Raw genomic sequence first — 22,227 nt, forward strand, 5'->3', positions numbered from 1 at the left:
ATTAGTTTCCTAAGGCTGTAGAGGAGAGGTAGAGATATTTTGAACACAGCACCATGACAACAGAAGGAGAACAGGAGAACAAGGAGGAGGCCTGAAGCTCACCAAAATATTTTCCTTTCTCTGAAGCTCTTCACATGTCTTGGCCCAAGCTGAAGGGCTCTGGGGCATCAGAACTTTGTCTGGCTTTTCCTTTGGAAGGAAAGGAAAATCTTTCCCCAGACCAAGGACTCTGCCAAAAGCTCTGCAGTGGGAATTCTATCTTTTTTTTCTCACCCCTTGTTTGCTCCCTTGGGAGGGTGATTAGCCCCCAGGAAGCTCTGGAGTGGTGGAGAGCAGAACCCAAGGCATGCAGCAGGTCACACTGTCTGCATATAATTATATCTGGTTTTTAATGGAAACCAGCTACCTTTAAACTATGAATTAAGACCAACTTAATGAACTTGAGTGGCTTTATTGCCAATTAAAATCCTCATCCTGCTGATATGAGCCTGAATGCTGCTCCTGCCAAGCTGCCAGACAACAGAAGTGTCTCTCTTACCTGAAGAGGAGTTTTACACAGGAATAGATAGGGAGGGAGCCTGGTTAGGCTTAGAGCTTTTTAAGGTACCTGATTCTGGTAGCTTATTCTTACTCTTTACAATCATTAGGCATTCAGCCCTTTAAGCAATTATCTCTCAGACATTCCAAGTGAAATAAAAACTGGCATTTATCATCCTCACTTTTGTAGGACAAGGAAAACAAGAGGGTATAAACCCTCCATCCTGTGTCAGCCTTGTCAGCCCTGAGAGTCTTGTGCTTCCAAGCTGCCTTCCTCTCTTCATGGAATTCATTCCATGAGCTCCAAAGCAGCTGGCAAACTGTGCCCTGTGTGTGGCAAATTCCCCCAGGTCAACTCCCAGCGTGTGTGTGCACACCCTCAGCAAATATCAGCTCATGTTGGTTGAAATAATCCCCCTTCTTGTGGGTTTGAAAGAGAATACATTCCTTTTCACAAGCATGCACATGGACAGATGATGGGACCACTGGAGCTTGGGCACCAGAGTTTTGAAAGAGGATGAGCACAAAAGTTTGGCTGTTCAGTGCTGCCTGAACACAGCAATGCAATTATTTGGTTTTTGAAAAACCAGGCCCCTCTCAAGGTCCCATAAGCCTTAAAAGTATTTTGTAGCCTTTTAGCTTGCTCAACAGGCTGTTTCTTCAGGAAAAAAAAAAAAAATTGAATAAGACTGAATTCAGAATAATTCACAAAACCTTCAAAGGCACAAGTGGGGTGTACACTTAGCTCCTAGTGTCCAGGTCAGATGAACTTTAGGGTCCTTCCCAACCCAAACCATGCTATAATTCCGTGTTAATGCTTCTGTGCCTGAAATCTTCCTTATTTTAGCAGCCTCAAAGTGCCACCCAGCCATCCCCCCTCCCCAGGAAAGGCCCTGGGGGCTGCTGGCCACCCCCCAGCCCCACTGTGGGCACCACCACAGCCAGACCTGGCTTCCCCCAGCTGCAGCAGATGTTTTGGGGTTTGGGCCAAAGGAAACTTTGTAAGGCTTTTCCTCCCTTTCAGGGAGGAATGCCAAAACAGTCACGAAATGGGAAATATATAACTTTATTCAGCCTTCCAAACCAGGAGGGAAATGCTGCTGTTGGATTGTTTGGAAGGGTGTAAGGGGCCAAACTCTGCCATTGAAAAAAAAAAAAAAGGAGTTGCACCTGTGTAACTCAAACATCCCTGTCTGCATAAAGGAGGGGGAGGGAATCTTCTCTCCATTTCAACATATAATATATAATTTTTCTACAACTTCTTCAGACAAGCATAAAATAGCAAGGTATTTTTTAAAAAGTAATTCCAGAATGGAACAAAGAACATTTTCCTGCACAAATCTGCTACTTCACCTTATCACACTGAGATTATGATGTTTTAGCTGCCTTCAAAACACAGGCAGCCTAAGAGTCTTACCCAGACAATTTGTTTAAACTAGATTTTAAAATTAACTGTGCCAAGCTTGTCACCAACCCAAAAATTCACTTAGTTTTTAAAATTCTAGTTCTTTTAAATAAATTAGACCGTTCAAGAGAAGGGATATATACTTTATCTGCTTCTATTTGAATTTTCTGTTTGTAATTTTTCCTGCCTTGATGATGCACAAAGATGTCTGTTTGTGGAAACAAGGCCAATTTTTTAATATCACTCATAAGGATTATGAGCAGCTTGAACATTTACATTTCTGCAGACACCCTGCTTGTAGACAACTCTACAGCAAACTTAAGAGGGTATTTCATCTGAGTAATTAATTATTTCATGGAGAAACTGAGCTGTTCAATGTGAGATAAAACCACTACCAGAATTCTGAGAACAATCCTTGAAGGCCAAAGACTGAGCACATCTGCTACACCCTTGATCTATAGGATGAATTTTTTTCTTTTGGCCCTAGAGATGGATGGATGCATTAAGAAGCCACTAGGCTCCTGTTCAAACTAAAATATGAACAAGGTGGTTTTCAGTTATCCCACTTTCTTTTGGTGTGGGACGGTTAAAAAAAGCTGAAATCACACTCACTCAATATTTAAGCAAATCAGTAAAACACACTCAACTCACACTTTTTCTGGAGATTCACAGCAAGTTTCAATCATGAGAACAGCATTTTTCCTGTGAGCATGAACCTTTTAAAACTCCCAGACCTGTAAATCTCTGAGAGCTGGAACACACCCAGGACTCTGTGAAGTCCTGGTGATCTGAGCTCAGAGCCCTCCACTCGCTCTGGCAGCAGGGCAGGTATTAGAATATACAATTATTTATGGAAGTGGTCAAAATCTCATGGAAATAATAAGGTTCTGATGACAGGTAGGCAGAGCTTTTGTTAAAGTAAGAATTAAAGGCTTAACATTATAGGTGGGATTGAAAATGCAACCAAAACCCCAATTTGGTGAATTTACACAAGCATTCAGAAGAAAAAAAAGCCCACAAACCACACATGGGTTCTGTAGCCTGTGTGGAAGAACACAGTGGAGCTGAGAGTGTCAAGCCACAATTTCAGTCAGTCATCTATTACAAGAATCTGGTTTTTCCTCACATTGCTTTTAAATGTGTACAGCCACTACAATTCAGGAAAGGTTCCTCAACAGATCAGTGGAATCAGAAAGTAGTCCCAAGGAAGAGGATTTATTTCATTTTACAAATTAGTCTCTTCACCTTTGATTATTTAGTCTCTTTACCTTTAATTATTTATTCATTAATTATGAATTGATTGAAGCCTTGTTTGTGTCAAGGTTGCTCTTCAAGCACATTTGGGTACTCTAGATGCAAACGTAGCCCACCTGTTGTTCTTGAATTATTAGGTACATTCTTAACTTTGTATTTTGGGGGCCTGACAGTTCAGAATAAAAGACTTTACAAATTACACACCTTTCTTTTTATGTCAGGCTGAATTATCATTTATTAACAACAGTGATATTGAAGGTTATGACTCCTAATGAGACTTTCTTTATTCTGAGAGCTTTTTTATGTCTACATATCTTCATAGTCTGAGACTCCCATTCTCACTAAACACCACAGCCATACCTCGTATTATCTGAGTTAAAACCACTAATGTCCAAGGGTTATGGATTCCCCAGCTTATTTACAGGTTTTATTTAATTAGAAAGAAACCATAACTTACACAAACATTTGCTGAGAATGCGTGAACAAGCGTGTTGAGGTCAGGAGTTCTGTAAGAATTGCAGTTCAGATCACCTGGGAACAGCCCTATGGGGGCTAAATCCTTTCAGAGGAACACTGCAGCAAGGCTTGCTGCTCCTTAGGAAAGTATTTTCTAGAAATGATTGCTACAGGCAGGTGAAAAAGCCATTTCTTTTCCATTATACCCACGATGCAGAAATATCTATCTGAAAGGAAAGAACAAAGGCCTGGGATAACGAGAGCTCTGTATTTCAATGCACAAGAACAGTCTTTATGTTTGTGGCAACAAAACAGAATTCTTCTGTAATGGATCATCCCAACCTCACCAAAACATCTGGCCATCTTTTCCCATCGGGACTCTTCTTTTTCCTTTTTTTTTTTATTTGGCTTTGCATATCTTGGGACTGGTGAAGGTGAAGCAAGTGCTGGCAAAGAAAACCAGTGAGCAGGGTTTGATGGTTTGGGGCTCAGCCAAGAGGCCATTGTCCAAGCTGTTCTGCATTGACCCCCAAGTGCCTGAATTCTCCAGCAGAGAAGAGAAAAGCCTCCCATGGGACAAGTAATTCAATCTCTTTCTGGCTGGCTCAGGTCTCCTTACCAAAGGCTACGAGTTCATCACGACCTGAAATGAATTAAATGGAACTCTCTAATTCAGAGCTATTGAAACATCACCTGCAGCTTTAACTCTCGCTTGGGAGACCTGAAATATGATAACTATTTCCAGTTGCTTCCATTTGCAGAAATCCTCTGTACATAAAAAAGTAATGCCAAGGTATTACATGGCCCTAAATACATGGCTGTTATCAGTTTGGCAGGATTAGCACCTCATCCCTTCATAAACAAACCTCACCCCCTTTGTGCTCACACTGCAAAGATCCTCCTAAAACTTGAATCCACAGCAAAATGAATCAAAATGGCTCAGATGACTGATGAAAACCTATCTGTTTTTATGGGTACACAGCTGCCTAATATTTTGTCTAACAGTGGGTATGATGGTTGTGGCCTGTTCCTCTGCCCAAAAGTAAACTTTCAGCTTTTAGGAGCACCAAAGCTGGTAGCACTTACTCTCTGATAGGAATTCTCTCTAGAAATCTTTTTCAGAGCAGAACTAATACATGTATTTTTAAAAGTAAAATAAGGCTCTATCTAAAAACTCGTCTTATATTGACAGAGTAAATCCTTTTTACCAGTAAAGAACTTTCCCGAATCTTATGTCCAGAATTTTATTGAGCTTTGATTTTTCAGTCTTGTTTTTTTTTCCTTCTTTCTTCAGCTTTATCCACTTCCTATCTGGAGATGTGCTGCAAATGCTCTGTGGTGCTCCAGACACTCTATGAATTTGGGAGTATCTGGTGAAAATGAACAACAACTCCCAGACAGTTTTTAATCTGTTGTGAGTGGAAATGAACCTTGAAGAGGTGGAAATCTTTCAAAGAATGAAGGCAAGGGACTCTCTTCTAGTGAAGGTGCATTGAAATCTGAAAGGAAAGGTCTGAAGCAGGAAAGGGCCAAGAGCAGCAGGAACAAAGTGGAGGAAGGTGCGGAAGGAATCCCTCACACCCAACACTTGGGAGGTTGAATCGGGAGCACTGCATCCCATCCCCACCTCCTGAGTCCCCAAGACAACACCAGACTTTAAAAAAGTCACACTGCAGGAACCAGGATGAGCAGGGGCTGAAGGACAAGTTCCAGGAGGAAAGGCTGAGGGGCTGGGGCTCCTTCAGGCTGGACATGGGGGCTTTAGGTGACCCAGCAGCTGCCCCACTGCCCATGGCCCTTCCCAGGGGTGCATCCTGCATCCCAGCAGGATGATGGCAGAAGCTGAAACCAGCAATTCATACTGGAAAGACAGCAAATCTTTTCCTCTATAAGATCAGTGAGGCAGCAGAGCAGTTCCTGCCCAGTGCAGTCTCCAGCCTTGATATATTTCAAACCCTGGCTGGATCAAGCCCTGAGCAACCTGGGTTGAACCTGTGGCTGACCTTGCTCTGAGCAGAAATTTGGATTAGAGGCTTCTCAAGCTCCCTTGCAAACCCAGTTTTCTCTGATCCCATGAAAATTCATGTTTGCCCCACAGGTGTTTCTCTCATGACTTTTTCAAGCTCCACACAGTTTTAGGAGATTATTATATATATTCCAGTGGACTCTTGCCTGTTCCCCTGTGATCCTGAAGTCCTGCTGTCAACCACTTAGCAATGCAAAAGAGATCATCAGCTATCTTGTGAGATTTTCACACACACCTCGCAGCGAGAAAGTGTCAAGGTACAAATTCTGTGTTAATACACCTGCAGGGACAATCAAAGACAGGAAAAAGGGAGTACTTAAAAAAGGCTAAGAAAGGCTATTATTTATATAATAATAATATTCAGTCAAGCCTAATACATACAAAGTACAGCAGCCGCAGCAGCATGTAAGGCTATGATAAAAAAGAATAAATATTGCAGAAAGGGGTGCACAAGACAGGATTTCTGTGTGATGTAGCATTTTGGGCCTCTGAGACACCTGCAAGTCTTAATTCACTGCACCAGGAGCTGTTGGTGGACCCCATCACCACACTCTGCCCACCCAGCACTCATCCAGGCAGGGGAGAGCCCAAACTGTGCTGGGGCAGTTTCTGGCTTGTGCTGCCTCATGGACAAGGATTTCCTAAACAGCTTTGGAGAACCATAAGGAGAATAACACAGCATCTCTAGAAGAACAACCACACATGCACTCCTCAGAACCCACCCCTAGAGCTGTGTATCAGAACCTGAAACATCTGCCACACTTAGGGCCACTCAAGTAAAAGCAGAATTTTAAAAAAAAATAGCGTACTGTTATCCAGACATGGTGCTAATCTCACCAACAAGAAAATGTGTCCTCTGCAGAGTTCAAAAAGGTAAGGCAGGCACTATAGAGAAGTTCATTTTCTGAGGTGCTGTTATTCCCTTGGAAGACACTGCTCAATCCTTCAGCAGCTCCAGCAGTTGGTGCCTTTGCATTTGGATCTTTTGGAGCATTTTACCTGATGCCTCTGCAGGAGAATGGCAGGACTACCAGAGCAGCCAGCTCAGCCTCTGCTGACACCCCTGAGAAGATAAATATTCCCTAGATCTCAGCTGGATGAGCCAAGCAGTAAAGCTCAGCTCCCAGCAAGCTCCCAGCCCGGCACTGATTCTGTGTTTTAAAGTTTATGAGGTTTTGGTTGTAGCTGAGTGCAAGCACTCCATTATCGATCTGTAATCTGGGCTGTTTCCCAGAGCCCTGCAGAGTAGCAGGGAAAATAAGGGTCTCTGACAAGTAATAACTCCTTTTCACCTCTATTTTTGATTCTATCTCCAGCCATCAACCTTCCAAAGGCACCTGTAATGAAAGCTCCTAGGCAAATGAAACCCAGGTCCCTTCCATAAGTCACAGCTAATACACCATTAACAATACTTCTGAGCATTTATAGCCCCCAAAAAAGAATACACACTGACTGCACAGAGAGCATCTTGTGGAAATACCTCTGGGCCACAGAACTGGGAAATTTCATCCTTGTGAAAGATGGACTTTATTTAAGTTTCTGCTAACCTCAGCAACATAATTATTTTGGTTAAGGACTGCATTAAAGAAGAATTAGCTAAAATAAATTGTATCCCCATTTTGATCTGAGTATCTCCACAGATATTTAGGAATGGGTGTTGGTAGTAGTGCCCCTCCACTCGACCTCTTGCATTTCCCTGTGATCAGTTAGGAAACCACTGAAAGCAGGGACATTCTGAGCTGCAGAACACAGTAAATTTAATAGGTTTACAGGTTCACTGCTCCTGAATGCTGCACAGCCCTCAATGCAGGCTGTTATTCATTGGAGGAGTAAAGCTTTGTTTGCCCAAGAGCCCTGGAAAGGTCTCAAATAAAGTTTACTCAAGTACATTTGCAGAGGTGTCACTGAGAATCCCCATAAAATGGTCCTTAAACCGCATTTAACAGGCTTTACTTGATTAATTGAGAAATATATTGGCTGCTATTGGTGATTAGTAGACACCTAAATGTTTTCATTTACAAGAATCTTAATAAGGAAGCATTTAAGGAGAATAAAACTTTAATTTAATTTTGAAAAACAAATCAAACCACTTAGATTTCTTTAACACATCACCTGAGCACACCATGTTGAACCCAGCAGTAGGAATTCAAGACCACATTGACAACTTCTGACTGTTTAAATCCTTACCAGCAAACTTGTGTTTATTAGTATTGCATTAAAACACAAAAACTTCTCCAAAATCAACATATATATATTTTAAAAAATCACTTTAACAAGATGTAATTCATCCTTTCTGGATACAAATCTGTTAACTAATTGGAAACATATTAATTCCTACATTAATCCACGTCCTAAAAGTTATTTTTATTGTTTATTTTCCTTCAAAGTTTTCCAGAAATAATTTATGTGAGCTTTACTAGATCATCATTCAAGATGTACCTGATCATGTTTTCTCTGTAACCAGAAAAAATTCTGCAGTAAGTAGGAGGTTCTGCAAACTCCAAATTGAAGTATTCAGTCTTTGCTGGTACAGGTACAAATAAGGCATCTTTTAAAGCAATGATTAAAATTTTTTAATTTACCAAACTCAAGGCAATAATTTAAATCAAGACAACCAATGAATATATGACAAAGGTAGAACCTAAAGTAATTATTTTATGTTTATGCAGCAATAGGAGAATTTATTCCAGTCCTATTGATTTCAAGTGTTAAAAAAGACAAAATTCTTGCCCAAACCAAAAGTCTCAACAGCTTCTGTTCTGAACTGAGTCCAATCTCAGATTTCTGAGTCCAAGCACATATTTAGAGCTTTAGTCTGAACTGAGTTTGGACTGAGCAAATGTTAGAGATATTGTCCCAAACCTATGTGTTTAGAGTTAAAAGTTGCTGTTTGAAGACGATAATCTCCAATGTGAAACACTGGGGATTAAGTCCAGGAAAATGCTGAGTGTGTTGTACAAATAGTCAATTATATCTTCCCAAAAAGAGGAAATTCTCACACAGTATCTTGCTTCTAATTACCACTGATAAAACATCATCAGTGCTATGAGAATCACACACTCTACACTAAGGAGGAAAATTACATCCAGGACCCTGGATTTCTTTTCTAAAATGTTGACATCTGCCAGCAGTAGAGTAATTCCAAGAAAATTCTGTTTTCTCCCAAGGAAAACAATCTCTACTTTCAAAATGGGGTGCAAAAAAAGATTCAAGAAGGAAAACTTCCAGAACACAGTAAAACATAGGAAGTGTTCTCAGTAAGAGAATAAAACTGGTTTGTTGTACTTCAGAGAGGACATTGTAGAGGCCCAGTGGAGCCAAGAGCAAAGAGCTCCAGAGCAGCTGATGGGACATTCTCCCAGAAGGAGATTTGGTTGTGGAACTTTCAGCAGAATAAACCCAAACCCTGCTTTACAGAAAACAAGGCAAAATTTTCCCCATCCAGTTTGCAGCTTGGCTGACAAAGATTTTGTCTTCCATAAGAAGCCTCAGAATTAAGACCCCATCACATGCTCAAAACAAAAAGAACATATTAAAATATACTTCTGATTTGAAGAACATATTCTTGAGCCTTTTGTCACTTTACATCACACTTTGGCTTGTGGAGTCTCAGTTGCCTTGTAAAATAAGATTTAAGATATTAAATCTGCTCTGATTCAGATAAAAACATACTCGTAAAATTCCTAAAAGGATGCAGCTGATTTCTGTAATAATTTTCTACACAAAACTCTCAGAAACCTAAAGAAAAAAACCCAAAAGCAACCATGCTGACAAATGTAGGGCTGCAAGGACTTCTAAAAGCAGGGCAGTCTAGGGAAATTAGATTTGTAACCCATGTACCTCCAGTTTTGCTTGTGCAAATATCCAGTGTTACCCCATTTTAAAGCACTGTTCCACTTCATTGTGTGTGATTTAAAAACCTACAGAGCTGACTATGTTTTATTAGTGGAGAGCAGCTGGGGAGAGAATTCCTACACAGCACCTTGTCGTGCAGGAACACAAGGCATTATTTTTATTAATTGTTAAGCAATTTGTCTGCTCTACCACCAAACAACTTTCCCTCATGTGCAATCCACAGCCCTGCCAAGAGAAGGCTGCCAAATCACCACTCCCTCCACCTGAAAGCCATTTTCATAAGCTCTTGTTTAAAGTAGAGACCAAATGGTTATTGTATTTTTGTTAATGTAACGCAGCTCGATTATAACAACCTGTGGCAGATACGCAGGATTTGGACGTTCATGCTAACAGATGTTTGAGAAGGGAACAATTCTGTTTGGGTTGTTTTTATGCCAGCAGATCTTGTGCTGAATCTATACAGAAACCATCTTCCTCCCCCCTGAACACATATATTAGAGAAAGGACTGCATTAATCCCCAGTGTAAATCCACTGAAGTCAGCAGTGTTACATCAGCAATGAATTTGACCCTTTGTGGTTAGCTGACATTTATTTTAAAGCACAGTCGTGAATCCATCTTCCCCCTGTCTGCCCACCTTCCTTCAGAGAGGATGTGCTGCACCAAATAATGAAGGGAATGACGTGGTGGTGGCTGAGTATGAACTGAACCTCTGCAGTTATCTAAGGATATGGTTTCACATGTTTAACTCTTGTATTTGGATAAAGGGATTACACCATGAGTAATGTCTAACAACCATTGCATATGGTTTATTTGCTTTCCAACATCTGCTGAATCTCAAATCCAATTAAAAAAAAAATCTAAAAGTCCAGCCATTTGCCAAATTAGTGACACCGCTCTTCTGCTTGAAGAGAAATGCTCCCATGTCCATGAGAATACAAAAAGGCCCTGCCTCAAACCCACCCACTGATTTACATCACCAGTGCCAGTAGGAAATACAACAGTGAAAAGAACAATAAACAGCTGAAGAACAACAAGGGGAAGAAAAATAAGTGCAGGACTGAGGAGAAGTGGAATTTCCATGAGGATGTAAGGCTGGGAGAGGGTGAGAATCAAAGTAACAGAGGAAAGGTTTTGCTGGTGAAGTAATAACACAATAGAGAGAAATTGTTGGACCTTTTCAAGGTTTCCCTGAACAAATCTGTTTGCAAAGGGCTTGGGTGGCCTGGCAATCTCCCTATTTTCCCTGTGAACACTGACATGGGGTCTTTGAAGGTCCATTAGGAAAGTGACTCCATAACAGATGGATTCCCCTGTTTATTAGCAGGTACAAGCTAATGACAAACAGCACTGTGGCTATTACCTTGCACTTAAATTATTTCCTTAGCAAAAGACCAGTACATTTAATGATTCCAAGAAAATGGAGAACAGGAGCACATTTCCAACTTTACTTCTCCTAAAGAAAAAGGTGTCTGCTGACTGTTTCTTTCATGTTTGCTACTTATATTTTAATTTCTTTCCTTTTTTTAAAAGGAGAGAAATTAAAAATTTAACATCCCAAATCTTTGACTGCCCAAATGGAAATGCTTGACCAGCAAGCATTACACTAGAGAACAAAAATCTTTGTGAAGTCTCCTCTTGCTTGGTCCTAACACAAAGCAGGAATTGAAATTTATTCTTCTTGTAAAGGGATGCTTTCAGTACCAGCAGTATTTTTATGCTTATTCTTTTATATAATTAAGAAAGCAAGGCAAAGAAGCACACAGAAAAGAAAGATGTTTTACTGATGCCCAGTGGTTGGTGTGGCCTTTTTCAAGTTGTTACAACATGGAACAACAAGTTGGATGCTGAGACTGAGTAGTCACTTATAAAAGAGGAGGGACGAGGTCAAACAAGCTGAAAAATCTGAGGCTGTTCGAAGCCTCTCTCTCATCATTTAGGGGAAAAACATCTCACCAGCAAAGCCTGAGATCCTAAATTATGTAAATCCCAAATAAGTTGCTTAGACCCTAGGCAATATCTAGATATTTATCCCAGCATGAGAGTTTTATCTGTGTCAGCATTCAGAAAGCTGTCAGTCCTGTCAGTGTTTCTCTGAAGTGTGAAACAAAGACCTCACTTCTCTGATCAACAATCCTTATTTATAGCCCCTACTTTTCAGCTAGACTTGGGAATTGTAAGTGGAATTAACCTTACCTTCATCTTCTAAAATATTGAACACAATAATGTAATTAAAAATAAAAAAAAAACAAAACCAAATCCAAAGCAACAGTGTTCTTGATTCTGCTGAAAATTCCAAGTTAACAGAAAAAGTCTGGACTGTTTGAAAGATTTAGTCAAAGTGATACTTACTGTAATAGCCACGGCACAGTTTGCTATTCCATCCCAGAGCAACCATCAACTCAATTAAGTAAATGAGAGAATCAAGTTATTTGGGGAATGCACACCTCTAATTAGCTGGAATTATTTGTGCAGTTAACTCATTTATGGATAGATTTCTCAGCAAGCCCACAGCTTCCACTGCTTTCTCACTGTTGCACTGAGCTTAATTGCCATCCTGTTTCTCTTAAAAACCTTAATGGGTAATTGAGTGCTGTGGGGGAATGCAGGTGAGGAGAGGGAGATCTGTAAAGGACAGGCTGTCCTCAGTCACAGGGCTGGAAAAGAACCTTTTTCTTCCCTCTGACAACTCAAATGGTGGAATCATGCATGAGCAGAGTTTTCATTGTTTCATTTCCACTCCAAATATCCCCATCAGAGTAGCACAAAACCTGTCCAACACGTCTGTTTTCTTGTTAACTTCAAGTGATGGTCATCAGTCCAGGGGAGAAGACAGCTATAGATGATTTTAACAAAATGTATACAAATAAAGGAAAAAAACTTATCAAATGCTGGGGCATTTTGAGGATTTTGCTGTCTGACTCCATGAGGGAATGGAAGGCTCTCAAATTTTTCAATTTTTAACTTTTACTGCAAAGCACTCAAGTCAGATTTTTTTTTTCCTTTTAGTGACTTGCTGCACTTTGGATGATGAAAGGAGAGTCTATTTAAATTAGCAGTTAGGCATCTGACCAAGTCAGTCATGATTAGAGCTATCCAAAAATATATGTCTGATGAGAGGACTATTTTTGACTGATTAGAACATGGAGAATTTTTATCAGACTGGATCAGTTACTGTTCAAAAATTACAAGGAAAGGATTGTAACCACCGAGCTGACATCTATTTCCAGGGTAAACAAGTTACTGTCTTGTGACAGTAGAAAGAAAATAAAACAGCTGCTAGAAATGGTGAGATGGAAAAAAAAACCCAGGGAGTTTCTCTTTTACAGACATTTGGTGCCTGTTGTGTTGCTGAACCATCACTGCATTTCTTCCAAGGAAAAAATTTCAACTTAGCACATACAATACACGTGGACCACTGAAAGAAAGCAAAATACCCCAATGTGCTGTGATAAACTGGAACATGACACCCAATTCCTGAGGCAATTCATGCCCAGAACAAACAGCCTCTTGCCAGCAGCACACCCTGAGTTTGTTCTGCCTCCCCCAGCCCTCTGAGAGCTGCAGGCTCACCCACTGGGAGCTGAGGGATATTTCCCTAACACCAAAGCAGAAATCATCGTCCAGTGGCTGAAATTCAAGAACTTCCTGCTGAAGTTGCTTGCTTCCCTAAGGTCTGGTTTTAGACATATCACTTCAACACTTTTCCATCCTCTCTTGGCTCCTGGCTGTTTGGATTCAAGGCTCCCAAACAGGGATGGTCACTGCTGGCTGGGGCAGCACCCCGGTCTGACCCCAGCCCAGGTTGCTAAGTGCTGCTGCAACACAAATAAGCATCTGGGGCTTGGCAGCTGCCTGAAATTAATGGGCTGGAGGGGAGCTGAGGGGCTTTCCAAGGGTTTTGGAGAAACCTTAGGCCAGCCACTTCCCATCCTGGATCCCAGCTTTTCCATCTGTAAAAGCTGAGGGTGGGATGCTGATTTCATGTGGAAGCGCTTGGGAACCTCCCTGAAAGCAAATGCTAAAAACATGCCCCTCTGTGAGGAGTTATAGCCCATTTGTTTTAGTAATATTGGAGAATGTGAATTACATTTAGAGGGGGAAAAAACCTAAAATTACTTCCCTAAATATATAAATTTTGCTTGCTGCTACCTTTGCTGATGATACAACCACACAATATTTGGATACGGGGAGTGGGCATTGATATTTGAAACGTAGTTCATGGAAAAGGTACATAATGCCCTACTCAAAATATCATCAGAGGAAAGATTATTTATGCTCTAGAGATGAAATCTGGATCTGTTGGAAGGAGAGAAATGCAGGTATAAGCTCTTTGATAGATTTTTAATTAGACATTTTAAGATGTATTTATTTTAACTGGCTTCAGGGATGGATCATTATTTATTGCCACATCAGGTTTTACTGGAAAATGGAGGCACAGATTTCATTTGCCAAGCTCACTGCAGACAGGAGGAGAGATAGACAAGTCTCAGTCTGCAACTGGGAGAATTTTAGAGGAAACCTTTTGATGGCAAAGCAATCCCAAAGAGCAAACTCAGGGGAATTGTAATTTCTACTGCTGGGAAACAGTAGAGCCCACATGGATGGCAAGCAATGATGTGGGAGCTCCAGGAAGCCAGGGACAGAGCAGAAAAACCAATATTTTCTGTAAACCACTCTTTGCCCAGGGCTGTACCCTCTGTGGCAGCAGCAGTGAAGGGGTTCCAAGTCACTGTCCCTGCTGCAGATGTGGGATTACACTCCCTGGCTCTTTTCCTGGCAAAATCGGCCAAGGGATAAAGCCAGGAGTAGGAAGGCTTTGAACAGCAGAAGTCTCTTCCTCCTGCAATACTGCACTGATATGCTTTGCTCACAGGGGTGCAGAGCAGAAATAAAGAACAATGTCTCCAGGCTGCTCTCACAGAAAAAAAATATTACCTCTTTTTTCTGGCAAACTTTCCAAAGTCTTAGCACAAGATACGAGAGCAACAAATCCCCCTTGGGTCTGGCTTTGTGGTCAAAAGGGGCGAGCTTGGGAAAACAACCCTGCTCCCTCCACTACCCCCCAGGCACTGGGATAAGGCACTTATTCCTGGATAAGAAACTCTCCAAGCTGAGTCCCTGGAGCAGAGTCCACCCTTTCAGCAATAAATCTCAGCTTCAGGTGGTGCAGAGGCACCCTGGGAGCAAGGGACAAACGCTGCGCCCAGGTGCATTGGTGCCTCTGCCAGCTGGGACCTGCAGGACACACCTGGAGCACTGCTGCTCATCCTGCTTCTCCCTCTCCTTTTCACAAAGGAAAAAAAAAAGGTATCTTTGAAGATTTTCATGGGAAAAAAGCATACCTGAGGCCAGATAGGGAAATAAGGAGGTTCAGAAAATTTATCTGGGACCACAATGAATATATGTGGAAAAAAAAATCACAGTCCAGTAATTTATATTTCTCTCCAGAAGCCAACAGCTGAAGACTAAAGGTGAAATGCCCTGAAGCATTAAAGAAACTAGATGATTATCTAATCAAGCCAATGCTTCTCAGCAGTGATGAATTCATTCAGCCACTCTGCCTGTCACTGTTTACAAGGCATTCTGAAGATGGATATCCAATGAAAGCTCTAAGTGTGGTGCACCGACAAGTTACTGGCATGTTTTGTTGCCTGTGGACTTGTATTTCATTCTTGTCTGCCACAGGAAGGAAATGGCTGAAATTTATAATTACCAGGGGTGCTTTGAAGTGGTGCAATTTTTCAGTAATACACAAAAAAGTAGGGGGAAAAAACCCCAACAACCAAATACATCTTACACACACAAAACACCCAATGGAAAAAACCCCCAAAAAAAGGAAAAAAGGCAAGTCCAGGTAATTCTCTTTTCATTTAAAAAGATGCTGTCATGCCTTCATAAAAAGACAAAACTAGCTTTAGTGGCAACAAATTGATGAAGAATTCACAACTAAATAGCAAATGAGAGCAATTGGGCCAGAGTTTACAGAAAAGCAATCAGCCAGCCAAGTGTTCCCCCTATTCATGTGACCAAGTGCCCTTAAATCTCAGCCCTCCACCAGGAGCCCAGTGTGTAAATGTAGGGGAGTTCCTGAAGATTCCCCTTCCTCCCATTAAAAATCAACCCAAAACTTTTTCTTTTGACTACGGAGAACTACACAGGCCTTAAAAGTATTTCAACTCGATTTCAGACTAACTCAGTGTTTTCAAAGGAGACACTAAACAAAATATTTATATGAATGGATAAATAAAGAACAAGTATTGCAGCTCAGCAAGTCAAAAGCTTCCCCCAGTTCCTGCCATCACACTAAGCTCATATTTGCTAACTTTTCTGTTTAAAGTCACACATGTGCATCACAGTTCCAGCAGTTTTCAAAACAAAGCATCATCAATAACTTGTTTAAGAAACAATTGTCTAGGCAGGACACTGAACTTTTATCTGGAAGCCTCTGAAGACATCCAGAATTGGGGAAAAAAAAGAGAACCAATCTCCAACTCAAAGTGCAGTTTGGAGGCTTTTCATTTTCATTACCATATTTAATTACCTACTGAGGATCTGACTTTGATCTAAGCCATTTGATATTTTTAACAGTGAAAACTGTCCCACTGAAAGGAATTCTTCTCTCATGCAGCACCACACCAGATAAAGGTACTAACAAAATTATTAGAAACAACTCCTAAAAGTTCCCACAAATAAAATCATACAATGATTATTTTGGGGTGTTGGTTTCCAGAGGTCTCCTTGCCTGTTCAGTTTTGCTAAATCTCCTGCTATCCCTTGGAGCACCACCCATGCTAATGCTCCTCTCTTTTCTGCAGTGCATTTTTTTATTTCTCTTCCTAGCCAGTTATTAAAGGATTTTTGTTGTTGTTTGGTGGTTTGGTTTTTTTTTTACTTATTACAACAGATGAAAAATATTTACTAAAGTAATTCACAATATATCCTTCAAGTTCTGACTTTGCCTTGAGGATTTCTAAATATAACACTTCTGCCTCTCAAACACAGCAGTAGTTACAGTCTGGCAAGATCATTGTCCAGAGTGATGGAGCACGTGGGACCAAGCTGGAGCAACGCTGTTCCTCTTGCAGATGAAAATAAAGTAATGCATTTGTGGGTTCATCTAATCCTTTCTTTGCTTTTTGCAGGCCAAAGGTCCCCTGGGGATCATTGCAAAGTGTTCCCAGGAGCTGCACTCTGCATTTAGGAGCTGGCTCTGCTGACAGATGTGAAAACACCTAGCCAGACATTCTCCAACAAATGCACAAGAGGATGCTGAGAGCATAAGCAATCATAGACAAATTGAAGAATAATGTCCATTTAGGATTTAGGCTATTTTATTCTAAGCTGAGTTTTTTGTTTGTATTGATTTTATTGTTTACTGATCTGCTTAGAACACAGACTTGCTGTTTTCTTGCTGCAGAATGTTACCAGATCAGATGAAATTCAAATTGAAGCAAGTGTCTGCTATGTGTTTAAAATAGAAAAAATTTTAGAGTGAGGAAACAGGATAGTCTGGATCTCACTGGTACCATTTGAGGTCCTAAATGTTTTCATTTAACATTAATTTATAATTGCATCTAACCATTTTATGCCTCTCCTCTAAGTTCCTTCCTCACCTCTTGCATGTAGACACTGAAGCTCAGTTATTTCCTAAAGCTAATCACAATTTTTATCTTTCTGCCCCTCTCATTCCTTTTCTAGCACACATCTTCATGCCCTATAACCACATGACTCAGTGCTTGATTTTAACATCAGTTCCTCCAAGATTGAAACTTAGCACAGAGTGTCGCTGGGTATAAACCTGAATCCAAATCCCCATGGCTGTTCCTGAATAATTTAGAAAACTAGTCACTAACTGATGGCATTTCTTCCTGGTGGTAAGGAGTGTTTAGTCTAACTCAGAGAAGCTTTCTTACAGCACTACTTCTCTGGGCACAAATCCCTTGCTAATGTTCAAGATAATTTTTTTAGGATTAAACTCATAACAGCAGAACATTATTATGAACCCTAAATCTGACTTCTGGATGCTTTATTCCCTTCCCAGTTGGATACTTTATTCTCAGCCTCCTCAGCTGGCCTGAAAATAAATAACCCAAAGATCTTTATAGAATATTTTCAGATACCTGCTCCATTTCATCATGTTTCACTTTGATCTCATTTGGCAAAGGTGATTTATATTTTGAGTCCTCAGAAATAACAAGCTGGAGCACTGTTCACTGCCTGCTAGTGCTGCCAGGTGTTTTAGAAGCTGTGCTGAGCCAAAAGCTGGCAGTCAAAGGTGGAAGGGACTCCCCTCTGGCCAACAAGTCCAGAGGTCAGGGCATCCCTCCTTGGGGACCCCTGCTCAGCAAGGACCACTCTTCCTCCATTCCAAAAGTCCAGTTAGGAGGAAAATGAGCTTCTGAACCACCAGCTCAGCCAGCCATGGCCATCCAACAGCTCTCCAACACCATCAATCTGCCTCAGAGCAGCAGCACCAAGTCAAAATAAGGGTCCAGCACCACTCCTGTCTCCCAAATAACTCCTGTAGCTTCCACCTGTTTGCAACTCAGACTTTCTGAGCTTGACTTAATCAAAATGCATTTTGTATCAATTTTCCTGGAGGACTTTAACAAATGAGCACTTCCACCTCCTCTGGAAGTGAGGCGTGGGTGTCACAGACACTGCAGAGGCAGAAAGGAAGAGAGGTGACATTTCTGTGATCTTCAGAGCTGCCCAGACAACAACACACATTAGTATTATGAGGGAAATAAGGTCAACTCCTTTTGAAAGACAGGCACAGTCCTTCAATAGTATTCAGCTCTGATCTTTATCTAGGCTTTTATTTTTCTGGGGTTTTCTTGATTTTTTTTTTTTTTAATCACATACATTGAACTTTGATGCCACAAACCAAAGAACAGGATCCATGTTGCTGTGGTCCTCCCTCATTTCTTTACTGCTGCTTATTTCCCAGGCCCTATATGCTTGCATGTACCCAGCTGTTATTTTTTAAATTATCCTCAGTCACTGTCAAAAATCTTTTTGCCAAAGACAGATTCAGCAATGGAACACAACTTTACTTGCATGATATGGAAAGGCAAACAACTTTTTCTTTTCTTTTGTCATCACTGGTGTGTTAAAGTATGAAAAAAATCAGCTGTGCTTGCTGTTACTTATTCAAGAGATTAGGATGACAAAGGTGTCAAAACAAACAAGAAACACTGATCTACTGAAAATGTTTTGTATAAAAGCTCTCAGGAATCCATTCTTGGCATATACCACGTCTCTTTTTAATGTGGTACCATCGAACAGGGTCAGAATTGAAAAGATTTTGGTAGCTCACGACTTACAGACAGATAATCTTTTGTATAGAGGAAACTCACACTGGGATCTCTCAACATGAAACTACTGAAAACACACACAAAACACAAATGGGCCACAGCCCCAAACAAGTTTCCAGCCACCATATATGAGTACACACTCCCTCCTCTGAATAAAAACCCCCACTGATGTCAGAAGGGCCAGAAGAGCCCCTTAAATCCAACATCTGCCTCTCAATTTTTGATCACATCACTAGAGGAAAGTGTGAAGACAGAAAAAGGTATGGTTGCTACTTGGAATAAATTGGAGCAGCAGAACAAGTGCAAAACACTTGAGCTCCACTCAACTCCCAAGGTGATGAACCACTTTCCTAAAGCAGAGTCTGAGAATTGATCATTGGCGATAAAAATGTCTACGGCATAAAGGATAAAATATGTCTATAAAAGCATTGCAACCCAAATATTTTCAAGTCTTTACAGCTGTCAGGTGAAGATGCATATTTTAAACACAGCATTCACCATTTCTGAGCAGGATCAGGTGGCTCATTATGTGCCTTGAGATTCCATCTCCAGTTTCCTAAAAATCCCTCTGCTTCAGCACCTCACTGCAGTTACCTCATCTTCCCTGCCCCAGATTATGACTGTCCTGGCCTTCCTTTGGAGGAAGGGAAAGCACTCAATTATTAATTTGTCCTGGTCATCCCACTTCTCTCCCCAACCCCAGGATGATTTAAATACCATAATTTGTTTTTTGCCTTTCAGTGCCTCTTGCAGAAGACCTTCAAGTAAAGCCTATGTACATTTTTTCCTAGTAGTAAATTCGATACCCAGTGGGATTTTTTTTTTTAAATAATTTTTTGAGCCTTTTTCTTCCTTTGTGATGTGATCTATTGAGGCTACACAAGGAGGAGGTGGACACTTTGCTCACCTCATTCTCTGGAAGATGCAAAGGGAATTGGTCATCACAGGTAATGTCAAACACCCAAGAGCCACCTGAGGACAGCACAGCAGGCAAAGAGAAGGAGTAATAGTTGTAATAAGGGTAAAACCTAGGGTAAAAGTAGTTTACAAACACCCAGAAACCAGAATAAAGCTAGAAAATCCTTCACTGATAATTTATGTGTGCTAAAGAGAGAACATTGAAACCTGAGCAGTGTAGTCAAAACCCAAGGGTACAGAATGAAGCAGTACTCAGTGAGAAAACCAAGAGTAAAGCACTATATAAGGCACTGCTGGGAGATGATACAGGTGGGAGACTGGAAAGAACTGTAAATTACCATCCAGGAAGTGCTCACAGAACAAATAAAACCCTTTTCAACTATTCTTATTGAAGAAAACCTCCAAATCAACCAACCAAAAAAAAACTCAAACAAAACCAAAAAAAAAACCCAAAAACAAGCAACAACAAATCTCTTTTATTGCTCGAGACTTGTCACAGTTATTATGTGCTTCAGTTGCAGTTTTAACACAAATTAAATAGAAAAAAAAGTTAACAGTACAGGCAAAACCACTCCAAACAAAACCTCAAGCAAAAAAGCAAGTGCCATCCAGCTTCTGGAACACTACTAGTTCAAAATCTACAAGTCAAGGTACATTAAAAATTCCATCTGAGGTGCAATGGCAAGATAAATATTTCTAATTAATAAATTATAATCTTTTGGACACTTTTCACCTTTTTTTTTTTTCCCTAAGGATAGTTTGCTTTGTGAAATGAGTGACATGTTTAAGGTATCCATGCAGAAAGATGTGGTGGTAAAATTCAAAGTATGTCACTATAATCAAAGAATTGGTTTTTCCTTCCCCTGGCTTCCAGTTTTGTACCCGGTTTTGGTTATGGTAACAACAAAATAGCACACAGAGGCAAAACTCCAAATCTATTACAGTAAAAATGACACTCCTGGAAGAGAGGACCTCACTAAGATGACAACTGAAATTCAATTACAAGACCATCTATGATGGGCAAACCTCCCACATGAGTTTTTCTGTGGCTTTCTCAAGGCATGATTTTTATCTTTATCATATAGCAGAATCAGGCACCTGTCTGAATATACACATTGTATGGTACAGTATTTTATTTCTCCATCTTTCTTTTCCAAGAGTTTCTGAAAGTTTTCCAACTCACCACCTTGACATATTTGAAGATGAATCTATTAATTTCCTGACACTCTGGCAGCAACTGCTATGATAAAAAGGTAATAGCAAGAAGAAAAATAGGTGTCACTTCCCTGCATTAATTCACAATATTGTTTCACATCCTTTAAATCCCTTCCTCACCCATGAAGTCACCAGTGTAGGGCACTGGAGCAATAATGAAATTCTACTCTAGTGAAGGAGGCAAAAAAGGCCTTTCAGTCTGCACAATGAAATGTGAAAATTGCCATGGACACCTAAGCTGTTTCCTGAAAACACTCCTCCTGTACAAGGAATGCACGGTGCCTGTCTAAAGAAATGCAACTGCTGCATTGCCAAATTATTCCCTCAAGAGGGTGCATTAAGTTGTCCCCAGCAAACTCACACCCCTCTGAAACCTACATTTCAGGGCTGGATTTCTTTGCTCTCATCAAGATTGGAGGTCAATGGTTATGCACTTCTACAGTCTAGCAACAATTCATTAATCTGGAATTTATTTCTTGAAACAGAACTTTAAAGTGCCTTAAAACATCCAGGACACGGATTCCCTTATGGAACTAATACAAAGTGAAAAGCTGAACAAGGAAGGTACCAGCACAAGACAGATACACACTAAACAAATGTTATTACAGAAAAATGGCAATTAAGATTCTCTTAATTAGCCTGTCATTTTGTATTTATCATCATAATGTTTGTTTTACAATGCTTTATTAAATCTGGCTTTATGACAAACAGTCTGCTGGCAATGCATCCTGCTGTGCAACATATGGTGTTACACCTAATGAATATTAATGCTGTGAAGTACAAATGGTCTTCTGGGACAAGGGCTGATGGCTGGGAAACTCCTGCAGATGGCATCATTATTCAAAGAGCTTCACCTCACGTGTTTCTCATCAGGTCTCCTCCACAGCTACCTAGGATGCTGCCTGTGGGCTTTCAGGGGAAGTCTAATACATTAAAATTCTTCACAGTCCCATTCCAAATTTGCAGGGGGTTTTGTGGGGGGATAGGTGGTTTTTGTTTTCTTTTTTTTGTTTTGTTTTTAACAAAAAAGTCATTGCTTAGCTTCATATTACAAGTTCTTCTACTCTTTGATTTAAAAAACAAAACAAAACAAAAACACACAACAGAAAGCCCCCAAGCTGAAGACAATCCTTATTCAGGACTTCTTACGGTGCTGGACAGTGTCTGGTGTTTTTCTGCTTCTATTCCTGTTACATGGTGCTTATAATTCCCTCCTCAGACAGAAACACAGGGAGAAGAATC

Source organism: Fringilla coelebs, assembly GCF_963513975.1.
Source record: "Fringilla coelebs genome assembly, chromosome: 2".
NCBI lineage: Eukaryota > Metazoa > Chordata > Aves > Passeriformes > Fringillidae > Fringilla > Fringilla coelebs.